Source organism: Phocoena sinus, chromosome 2 (assembly GCF_008692025.1).
Source record: "Phocoena sinus isolate mPhoSin1 chromosome 2, mPhoSin1.pri, whole genome shotgun sequence".
NCBI classification, from domain to species: Eukaryota; Metazoa; Chordata; class Mammalia; order Artiodactyla; family Phocoenidae; genus Phocoena; species Phocoena sinus.
This window is the reverse complement of record NC_045764.1, coordinates 99,948,785-99,961,131: the sequence shown is the minus strand read 5'-3', so window position 1 is coordinate 99,961,131 and position 12,347 is coordinate 99,948,785. Positions and strand designations below refer to the sequence as shown.

Below are 12,347 nucleotides of genomic sequence, written 5' to 3'. Positions count from 1 at the left end.
AATTCTTCTGCCTTTTTTTCCCCAGTACTCTTCTTTATAGAAACAGCATAGCAAAATGGGCAGATTCTCTAGAAGCTGGAATCAGTAGTCTATGAATTTCTTTAGTACAGGCTCTGTCTTTTTCATGTTTGCATTCCCAGTACCCAACCAGCATGAATAAATCCAGTAGTGAATAAATTTGGTAGTGAGCGAGCATTTTATAGAGCATATGGGAGGGAGAAAACCTCCTTCCAAATTATGGTAAAGATTTGGTACTTAACAGGAACTTTAATCAATTTCAAAAGCAGAAACGGATCATTTTCTGCCCATATTTATAATGTTTCTCGTACAAAGGAGCAACTAAAACCAGTAAAGGCTGGCATGGGACCACAGCAAGGGATGATCACAGTACCTGAGCAATGGATAAAGTAGATTCTCCACTAGCTTTGACCTTAACTGAGACTGTTCTCATAGACACACTGGCAATGGGTTTTCAATTGGTTTTTTATAAAGAAGATTTAGAACTTTCCATCAAAACCCACTGTATCATTTATCATTTATAATGTGTTACATATATTTATGCAACTGAATTGTATATAGTTCATCATTGTCAATTAATTATTTTATTGTCACTATGAAGTCATAGCTTAAAGAATAGTCCCTGCCCGGGGCAATGTTATAACAGATTAAGAGACCTTACCTAATTATTGTAAATAATATTTTGATGCCTAGGACAAGTGAAACCAGAATAAACGGTAGCTCTTACAGAATGCTGCTTTAATAAGGATTATTTCCAGCCAAGTGTGTTGTGCGTTACATCAGTACCAAAGTTTTTTTTAATGAATATAAGAATATTAAAAAAATGCTCATAACAAAATATTTTTTTCTCCAGCAGTACTGTTTACTGGTTCAACAAATATGACCTTGCCTTACTGAAGCATTTCATTCCTGCCCATGAAAATTCTTTTTTTTTTTTTTTCTTTGCGGTACGCGGGCCTCTCACTGCCGTGGCCTCTCCCGCCGCGGAGCACAGGCTCCGGACATGCAGGCTCAGCGGCCATGGCTCACGGGCCCAGCCGCTCCGCGGCACGTGGGATCCTCCTGGACCAGGGCACGAACTCGCGTCCCCTGCATCAGCAGGCAGACTCCCAACCACTGTGTCACCAGGGAAGCCCCCGAAAATTCTTATTTAAAATGAAGTTTTTGATCAATGCCCCACTACTGCTCAGAGTTGATTATTATAACTTAAAGTTATTTTTTTTAATGACTACAAAACTTTCTCCAGTGTGCACAGTTTATTGTATCTCTATTTACATTGACTGATGCGTCCTCTCACCTTTCTTATTCCTCCATTTCAACAGGAGAAGAGATGAGAAGAATCTATTCTTCAATAATCAGTTGACTGCCAGAACCCAGTTCTTCTTTACACCCTTCCCTAGGCATAGAATTCTAGAAAATCCAACAATAAGGTTCATAAAATAGAGTGAATGAGACATGAGGAATTAACATTAATTACAGCATCCCCAGCTGTGCTAGGCTAATTACACAGAATTTCATTTAACCCTTAGGAGTCTGTGCTTTTCACACCGTCTCACACCCGTGTGTGAAAAGCAATGGGATTAGGTGAAGATACAGCTCCAGGACAGTATAGTATGTCTTCTGTGTATTTATCCTTTGAATTTTAAAAAAATCGCTCAATTAGGTAAGTGTTCTTTCATGACTGAGAAGGTCATTTTGTCAATATAAACCATTTTGATAAAAGTTGAATCTGCCTAAATGCCTTAGAATGCCATCCATGCTTGTTAGATGTTAGGAATTGGAATTTATTCTCAAGAAGAATTCTACTCGCGGGCTCATTCTTGTCAGTTTTATCCATCAGATCCCATTTCATCCCCAAACAGTCTGTTTTGTTTCTTCCTCTGCTCACCGGTATGCCGCCTGTTGGTCTGAGAGGCAGGCTTCTCCTGTTTGGTGTGTGCCAGAGGACACTTCTGGTGGCATCTGAGTAGCTTAGAGGTGGGTTTCAAGACAGTAGTAGCTACAAATAGCAGCCTTGGTTGTTTAGAAACTAAATGATTTTCCTCATCCGATTGCAGGCGTTTCATGCAATAAATGTTAACTTAGGTAGGGTTTTATTATACTTGGATTGAATGTTTAAACTGACCAGTGTGATCAAGAACTGGGTCCCAGGTGCGTGGCTTACTGAGGAATCTGAGAAATTATTTCTTTTCTTTTGGAAAAAAGAGGGATCCATAAAGTTTCAAGGGAGGAAGATCTGCTTTAGTATAAAGAGCATGAACTATTTTAAAGTGGTTTAAAAATAGTTACGGTGGAATTTTTTAAATGTATGTTCCAAACATATAGAAATGTATGTTTCAGATCTGAGTTTAAGATTTAAACCTTGATTTTACCACACACAGCCCTGTCTGTGGGGCTATGGAGTGTTCTTGCCAAGGAGCTGAATCTATAGGTGATCAGACATTCAGGGCTACCTTCCAGTTCATAGGACATACGGAAACTAGAGGGATAAATGAAGCAACACCATGAGCAAGCAAACAGCTAAGTCCGTATGTATGTGGGACTGTACTGGGTTCTTTCTTCTTTTTTTTATTGAGATATAATTGACATAGAAAATTGTGTACGTTTAAGGTGTACATTATGTTGATTTGATACATTTATATACTGCAGTATGATTACCAGCACCGTATTACCTAACACCTCTATCACATCATATAATTATTGTTTCTTTTTTGTGGTGAGAACAATTAAGATCTAGTCTCTTAGCAGCTTTGATAAGTTTATAAGGCAGTAAACAAGAGAGACAGGTTAAGAAGGGGAGGGGAGACTGACTGGTCTGCAAATATATATAAGAAACTTAAGAGACATAGCAACCAAATGTAATGTATGGACTTTGAAAAATGATTGAAACAAGCCATCTGTAAAAAGACGTTTCTGGGGCTTCCTTGGTGGCACAGTGGTTGAGAATCTGCCTGCTAATGCAGGGGACACGGGTTCGAGCCCTGGTCTGGGAGGATCCCATGTGCCACGGAGCAACTAGGCCAGTGAGCCACAACTTCTGAGCCTGCGCATCTGGAGCCTATGCTCCACAATGAGAGAGGCCGCGATAGTGAGAGGCCTGCGCACCGCGGTGAAGAGTGGCCCCCACTTGCCACAACTAGAGAAAGCCCTCCAACAGAAACGAAGACCCAACACAGCAAAAATAAATAAATAAATTAATTAATAAACTCCTACCCCCAACATCTTCTAAAATATATATATACAGCAAACCTTCCAAAGGTAATTATAATTTTTTAAAAAAAAGACGTTTCTGAGGCAAGCAGGAAAATTGAATATAGATAGATATTTGATAATACTGAGGTATACTGTTAAACCTGTTAGTTATGATAATGGCATTGTGAGTATATAAGACAGTGGTTCTCATGGTGTGGCTTCGGACTAGCGTCACCAGCATCACCCAGGAATACGTTAGAAATGAGAATACTCAGCCCCAACCACAACCGACTAAATAAGAAACTCGGGGTGGGGGGGGTGGGGACCAGCAAAACTATGAGAATCACTGCTGTAAGAAAATATCCATATTTTTAAAGAGATACATACTGGGGTGTGCTGGGTGAAATGATTCTGGGAATGGTTTTACAATGCTTAAGTTAAAATAAGATAAGGATTTTATGAAGCAAGTGTGGCAAAATCCTGATGAAGGCTTTGTTGGGGTCATGCGTTCATGTGGCTGTATCATACGGTCCTCGCTATTTTGGTGTATATCTGGGGATATTCATTAGAAAAACATTTGAAGACAACACACACACACACACACACACAAAAGGAGGAATCTGTCTCAGAGAAAACAAACAAACAAAAACTTGATTTTAAATTTTATAGACGCTTCCAGTTTGCCCAGAGCAAACTGGGTTTTAGTATTGACCTGGCCACTGACCACTTTGCTGGGGGGTCTCGATAAGTCAGTTTCCCAGGAACCTCATCATTCTTGTCTGTTAGATGAGGAGGTACAGTATGTGGTCTGCTCTAAATTTTCTCTGGCTTCCATCCATTTGCCACCTCAGAGGACAGTGACATTCTCCGGGATGACTGAAGCCCTCCAACAGAGTAGAGTAGGGTGTGACATTTCCTGAAGAAGATCTCTGGGGACTTGCGATGGGAGACGCCTTTCAGGTTAGGTGAGAGATGGCGAAGGCCCCCAGCAGGGTTTGGGACCTGCACTCCTGGCGTTGCCCCTGAGCCCGTTCTCTTGCCTCCCTCACTGCTATGCCCATGACCTTCTCATACAGGGAGGGACATAGCCATAGCGGGGTAAATTCTGAGTGGGTTCGGGAGCCCTAATTCATAGCTCTCATACTTCAGGAACTCTTGTTGATTAGAATCATCAAAGCCGTGTATCCAGTTTGACAGACAGCAATGGTATCCTCACTGCTAGGAGGAGTCATGCTACTAAACCATGAAAATGCAGAATTTCCAGGCTAATTCAAGCTCTGTGTGTCCACATGGAGGGGCGAGACAAGAGGAAGGCAGTGTGGCCCTGGGCAAGGCTTTGTGTGTGGGGGGCACACATGTTCATCTTGAGGAGAGGATGGCAAAGGAGGAAGGATGGGGATATAGGAGCATAATGTGTGCATAGGCTGCACGTTGCATTGGCAAGAGGGAAGAAGAATGAAACAGGAGGCAGCTCGTGGGGAGAAAGAGCAACAGCTGCAGAGTCCAGCCGCCAGCAGGCGGTGATGCATCCTGTATCTCCTCCTTTTTAGATTGATTGCCTGATAGAAGCCTAATTCTGCAGTGCGGGTGATCAATGATAGCGTTCCCACCGCCTGAGCCATTCCTGGAGGCCTTTTCTGAGTGTTGGCACTTGCTTATTTTCTCTTCTCATGTTCCTTCATTCCTTTCATTTTCCTCTAGTGATCTTGGCCCTTGCTGGGCCGTAGCCAAGAGAACATGGACACTGGCTAAAAACAACAGTAACTGCAACAACGGCTGTTTGTTGAACACTTATGCATCAGCCACTGAATTGGATACTTGATAAATATTCCATTTAATTAAAACCACAGTCTCTGCAATAGCTGTTATCCGCATTTTACAGATGAGGGACAGAAAGTCAGGGAAGGGAAGCCAATTGCAGAGACACCCAGCCAGGAAGTGGCAGAGCCCAGACTCAAACCCAGGTCTGACCAGCTGCAAATGTTGTCCCTGATCACCCTCCCTCATCCCTGGCCCTTCTGTCATTGGTGGCAGGGAAGGGACTGAAAAACTGGAATCAGAGCAGTAGGGTAACCTGTTGAGTGGGCCCCGTGGTGGGGGCCCTTTAAGAGGCTGCAGTACCCGGGGCTCCCCTAGTTTCCCTAAGACCCGTGATCACATAGAGAAGCCATTCCTCAGTATAAAGAAATGTGTGAGCATCTCACACGGTACCTGGGAAGGAAATACATTGTCCACTTTCGGTAGGAACATTAATTTATTGAGTGAATTATGACCAAAAACCAGAAGCCTCCCTGGGAAGACATGTGGACGCCAGGACATGTCCTTGGTAATATCAGTAAACACCGGCTCATGAATGGAGGACTTTTCTGACCAGTGTCATACTCCTTGGGAACGACATTAGTTCAGAATCACGTAGGTTTCTTTTTTCTTCTTTGAAATATAGAGCTACCCCTCTCATTCAAAATGGGCAGAGAGAAAGAAGGTAGAATTCCAGAATGCTTCTGAAACTCCTACCCTGCCTGTCGCTGCCTCTCAACCAGGAGAGGCAAATGTGCGGCAGCGGCTTAGGTGCAGGGTGGTGGCGACAGTGAAGGGTCTCACTGCAGCAGGGTACGGGCAAGACGAGGGTGGCGTCAGCTAAAGAAAACCGTGGACAGGAATCACCAACTGAAGTCACGTCTGTGGGTGCGTGTGATTGCTTACATAGAATATCCACATGCGTTATCGTCAGAGCCTCGTAAAAGCCCCCATGAGATGGGTGGGTATATTTCTACCTGTTTTTTTTATATCACTTATTTATTTAATTGTCTGTTTCCTAGCTTCTTCCAGGAAGGATTTAAGGGACTCCCATTCAGCATAGCAGATAAACTGCATTCAACATAGGTGCTAAGAATTAGAGAGAAAGCATTCTTTTGATAGGGTTGTATTGACCTTCCCCAATTTTGGATGCAAAACACTGTGGAGCCCTTGACATTGACCCTTGCTCTGTTTTCAGAAGGAAATAACTATAACATTGTTCGTCAAGGAAATCACTTGCTTAGACGTGTCCTTCCTGAACTATCACGGTATGCAATTAGGAAGCATCAGTTTCAGAACTATTCCCAGACACTGAGAAGTAGGCGCTTACTTTCCATTCCTATTTGAAATTGTGTAAGACTGATGTTGAATCACCTGTGGCCATGGACCCATCTTCTCTGAACTGTAACAGTGAACACAGCTCTGTCACTGTGATTATTTGTATTTATATCTGTGAGGCACACAAAAATCATTTCTTCACTTAACAATATTGATTGGAATACCTGGGATGGATTCATCACCATTCTAGGTAGAGTGGACACAGCGATAGACACAACAGACCAAAAATAAAGGCTCATCCCTGTCCTCAGAGAGCTCACATCCATCCTAGAGACATGAGGACCAAAATATAAAGTCATCAGTAGGTTCTGTACTATGTTTGCAGGGCATATGTGTGAAGGGCTAAAACAAGGCAGTTCAGGAATAGGTAGTGCCTAAGTCTGTTCCGTGGTTTTATGGTCCACAGAAGAGGAGCTTAGTATTGGTATGTAACGCACAATGGTAATTCTATCCGGTTTTAAGTAATACATTTTAGAATATTGCATCACCCTGGGAGGGTAAACTAGCCGATTGCAATAGCATTCCACAGAGAGTCACTTCTTCCGGCAGGCCTTGCCAGCTAGGTCTTTCGGTTTCTGAGCTTCACCCACCACTGCCAAGAGGCCTCCTTGTTCCTCAGGGAATTGCCTTCTCATATTTCAGAAGGACAGTGCATACTTGTGTCAGGTGTGAAAGGAATCTTTCCTACTTGCTGCCAGCAAGAAGCAGCACCAGGGAAGGCCAACGGACAGAGCACACATTCTCCTCTCTAACTGGGTTATCCTGTGCTCCGCTTATCTTCTCACGAGATCTTCCCATTGGTGTTCGGTTTGTACCACGATTTAAAATAAATATTCTGATGTTCAAGGACACAGCCCTACAAGAGAGGACTTAAGGGTAGGGGGTGCAATTCTGAAGATTCTCAGAACTTGTCACTGGCCTTTTAAAATAAAAATTAGGTTGAAAAACTTCTGGGATAAGGTCCTTAAACAGTTGTCTCTTTAACATCTAAAGTGCTTATTGGGCTTGGTGTGTCCAGCACATCCTTTGGATTTTAATACTTAAAATTCCTCAGATGGGCTTCCCTGGTGGCGCAGTGGTTGAGAGTCCGCCTGCCGATGCAGGGGACACGGGTTCGTGCCGCGGTCCGGGAAGATCCCACATGCCGCGGAGCGGCTGGGCCCGTGAGCCGTGGCTGCTAGGCCTGCGCGTCCGGAGCCTGTGCTCCGCGACGGGAGAGGCCACGGCGGTGAGAGGCCCCCGTACCGAATAAAAAAAAAAAAAAAAAAAAAAATTCCTCGGAGGATCAAATAGAGGAGGCGAGGTGCATCAGAAGATAATTTGAAAGGAGAAACTCAGTAAACAAGGTATTTCAAATGCATAGGCTGTCTTTATTTTACTGCAAAACATTGTGACTCAAATGTATTTACTGTCTAAGTTTTTTTAAGGAAAGGCAGGATAGCTGAATGTCGGAGGGGTTAAGCAATTCTTCCAGGGTCACAGTTTTCTTTTTTCCTTTCAGTGCCCTTCCACTTGACCTTGTGGCTGACAGTCCAAACGTTGGTCACGAAGCTCTCCCCATCCACTGCTGTTTCCCCTAATGTCTTCAGTGGATCCTGAAAGCCTGGATAAGAGGAGCCAGGTATAAAGTGGGATGCTGGTGCAGCTAGAGAACTTGTTTTGAAACTGCCTTTGCGTGGCAAGAGCGCTCTTTTTATTTAGATTATTGATTGCATAATCTAAATAAAAATCTAGTTTGGGGTGAGGCGGGCTGGAACTTAGCTCAGCGCCACCCTTTCCCACCGCTTCCAGAGCCATACGTAGGTCACCCAACATTGGCAACAAACATTGCCATTGTTTGGTTTCAACTCTTCTTTTAAACTTCGTGTCAATTCCTACAACCCCATTTAAAATGAGTAGAGGGCTTCCCTGGTGGCTCAGTGGTTGAGAGTCCGCCTGCCGATGCAGGGGACACGGGTTCGTGCCCTGGTCTGGGAAGATCCCACATGCCGCGGAGCAGCTGGGCCCGTGAGCCATGGCCACTGAGCCTGCACGTCCGGAGCCTGTGCTCCACAACGGGAGAGGCCACAACAGTGAGAGGAGCGCGTACCACAAAAAAATAAATAAATAAATAGAATGAGTAGAATTAGTGATCTAGTTTAGTAATTTATTAGGTCTACTTATTAATTCACAGAAAGCAGTGGCTTCCTGGCTATTTTGTAGCATGGCTTACATAAGCTTTGTTGTTTGATGGTAGTGCCTTGGACTAATGTCTTGTCCGTCACACAGGTTGGAAGGAAGCACATCTGCTTGAGCTCTTGTGTACTCTTAAACAAGTAGTTTGATGTATTTATTCTTAGTTATACTTATTATAAAACAAGTAGGAAGGTTAATGGCTCCCTACTTTGCCCAAAGATGTATAAACAATGCCCCTGTGGCTTCAGGATCCTTTGAAGACAGCATCGGTGCCCACAGTTATCATTACTCATAATTGTAGAAACTTAGGGGTTGAGAAGCTATAATCTTCTTCCCAAGATCATCTAGCTTCATCCCTTTGCAGAAGACAGAGTTCCAGAGAGATGAAGTGACTCTCCTAAGGTCAAGTAGCTAGTTGCTTCCAGAGCCAGGATTAGGATGGGGTCTCCAGCATTCCAGTTCATGTGCTTTTCTTTCCTTTTCCTTTTTGCCCTCTTTCATCTGCTTGTGTACAGTCATAGACCTTATGGGTTCATATTGTGAGAAGCTCCCTTAGAGGCTCATCTCTTCTAACTCTTTCACTTCACACATGAGGACAGGGAGTTCCAGAGACTTTTATGTGTCTTGCGCAGAATCACAGAGGTCGTGCTAGAACTGGGACTAGAGACCATGTCCTCTGACTCCCAGCCCAGGGCTCTTTCAACCAACACCTTGCTTCCTCATCGATGGCTGCACCTTGGAGAGTGTTTTAACTCAGAACCTAGAGACCCCCCACCCCCCGCCATGAACTCAGTCATATAGTCCTCTCTTCTTGTGAGTCAAGCTATTGAAGAACACAGAGTAATGATGGCGCTTACCATGAAGGACAGAGGTAGAGCTTCTGCCTCCAGTTCCTTCTGTGAATCTGTTGATTTATGGCATGTCTTTCTCTTGTACAAAGTGAGGACAGTGAATTAGATGTTCCTGTTGGGGAATTCTGTGGTCCCTTCCCAGCCATGTACATGTCTTCGTGTTTTGTCCAGTAGAGGGGGGTGTGTGCTCACAGACCAACAGCCCCCTGGGCTCCTCCAGCTTGGGTTATTGTGAAGACACCTCTAGGGTGTCGTGAAAGAGATGCAGATCTGGGCAAGACACCATGTGGGAGGAGCGGAAGACAGTGGTGGAGGAGTTCAGGTGGCTGTGCTGCTTGGAATTAGCTAAGGAAATTAAAGGTTGCCCTAGAAAATAGATTGCCAGGGCCCCAGAAATTCTTTTTAGGTTAAGGCCACACCAAGAAGAATGATAGACTGAAAAGCTGCAACTTTGGATGTTCCTGTTGCCATGTTATCCTCTGCTCTTAAGTGTGATGAGTACCCTGGGTGTAATGTATGCATATCATGCCAGTCCTGGTGTATGGTTCCTTTTACAAATGACACAATGAGGCTGCGTTAGGAAGAGATGGAAAGACCCACTGATTCTTTCCTCTTTACTTGAGATGGTAGACTGCTGTGGATCAAGGTAGACTCTCAAGAAAAACATGAAATACCCACTGCTCCTAAACAGAGTATGGAAGGGCAGGAAGAAAAAGACGTTATAGTATTAGTTCGAGAAGCTGAAGGTATAGAACAATTTTGGAGAAATGCTGTTTTATTGAAAATATTCAGCTGCTCCATATTTTGGACTATCAGAATTGAGACAAACATTTACAGCCAGGAAAGAAGGAGATGGGGAGAGGAAGGAAAGGAAGGAGGGGAAAGTTTGGGAGTTAGAGAGGTAGTGGGGTTTGGGGGGGGGGGAGAAAAGAAGAAAAAGAAAATTCTAGACGTCTTTCTTCTGACCCAGCTGTGGAAAATATGATTTCAGGTCCTTGCCTACCTGGTCTGAACGATTGCCCTGGGGGGCAGAGGTCATCCCAGGTACTTCCGAGGACCTGCGTGTCCTTACCTTCAACCTTTGTTTCTTGTGGAGAGGGTCTAGGCAGGCATGGGAAAATCTTGATAACATGCTGCATGTGATCGGATCAGTATCTTTCTCCCAGGACCTGAAAGAGCTTTTCTCACATCTATTTAAATAACACTTAGTGTCAAGGTCGAGGTGTTTCCGTCACTTGAGGCTGAATCATTGCCAGGGGGCTTTTACCTAGTAAGTGTTGACTGCATTTTTCCTACTTTTCCATGTTCTGACCTGCCACCCTCATGGATTTCCTGATGGCCTGGCCTCCTGGCCACTCAGGCAGTGGCTTTGAGGAGGTGGCCTACAATGACTTATCAGCTGCCTGTATAAAGCTCACTTTGGTCCTGTGTCTATGAAGGATATTTTCTGAGGTGAGCACTTGGCATTGGGCATTCCATTCACAATCTATGAGAAATCATCTCGAATATATGTGATCCCTGCCCCATAGGAGCCTACCTAACATGGTCTGGGCCACACTGACACAGAACGAACACATATTTATATTTTCAAAACCTATTTTCATCTTCAACTGACATTGACTTGTTCAAAAGAGCACCATATAAGTCAATAAAAATAATAACCATCCTCATCCTCATTTTACTGTAGCTCTTTATAGTTTGCAGTGCACTCTCCCAGACATCTGATTTGATCCTCCCACCTGCCCTATGATGGTCATTGCAATTATTGTTGGCTTTAAAGAAGAAGAAATTGAGGCCCAGAATTTAAGTAACTTCCACTTGAGAAATACAGCTAGTAAGAGGTGGAACTAAAACTCAGATCTAGGTTTTCTTAGTACAAGTATAATTTTTTAAACTGATAACAGCTTATTGATGTATGATAAAACTAATGCAGGTAGTTTGGTTCTAAAAACTAGAATGGTTGAAAGAATCAGATAATCAAAAACAGTATGGTTAAAAGAATCGGATAATTTCCCAAGCCTTCTAGAAAAAAAACATTTCTTTTCTCTCATTAAAAATATGTGTGTGGGGCTTCCCTGGTGGCACAGTGGTTGAGAGTCTGCCTGCCGATGCAGGGGACACGGGTTCGTGCCCCGGTCTGGGAAGATCCCACATGCCGCGGAGCGGCTGGGCCCGTGAGCCATGGCCGCTGAGCCTGTGCGTCCAGAGCCTGTGCTCCGCAATGGGAGAGGGCACAACAGTGAGAGGCCCGCGTACCGCAAAAAAAAAAAAAAAAATGTGTGTGTGTGTGTGTGTGTGTGTGTGTGTGTGTGTGTGTGTGTATATAATTATAATAATTATATTTATAATTCTAGAAAACTTTGGAAACATAGAAATTATTTTAAAAACTAATACATAGAAACTGTCCAATTCTATAAGCCTGAAATAGCCACTTAATACTTTGAACTTTTAAAACTGCATATCTATATTAACAAAAATTATAATGGCTTTATATTATATCACAGCATTTTCCCATGCCATTAAATATTCTTAAAATCAATTTTAATATTCACATATTCCACTGAATAAATTCACCATGATTTTTTGAACTATTCTATTCTTACATTCTTAGGTTGTGTCAACCTTTGTTATCAAAGACTAGTGCAGCACACAACTTTTCATCTAAAATTTTGTTTACATTTCTAAATGCTTTCATGAAACCAGTTCCTAGACCTAAGCATGTAAAAAAGCGTATATATGTTTAGTTTTTGAAGTAGAAACAAAATGCTAGCAGAGCAGTAGCTGACTGGCATAAGAGGAATGTTTTCTGAATTTGGGGGAATTGGAATAAGAATAGAAAGATATTTGGTCAGTGGAAATCTGAGGCTCTACTAGGTGTGAGGGAGAAATCTTTTTAGATCTCAGCATAGACATCACCTTCTTTAAAGTTTTGCCAGACATCCTCTCCCATATACATACCATATATCGGATGACGTG

The 12,347-nt window shown here is 43.2% G+C and overlaps 1 protein-coding gene across 1 annotated transcript in view; it reads left to right on the top strand.

Annotated features, from left to right (window-relative positions):
• FMN1 (formin 1) overlaps positions 1-12,347 on the top strand; it is a 406,404-nt gene that overhangs the window by 25,283 nt on the left and 368,774 nt on the right. The gene's annotated exons all lie outside the window — the stretch shown is intronic.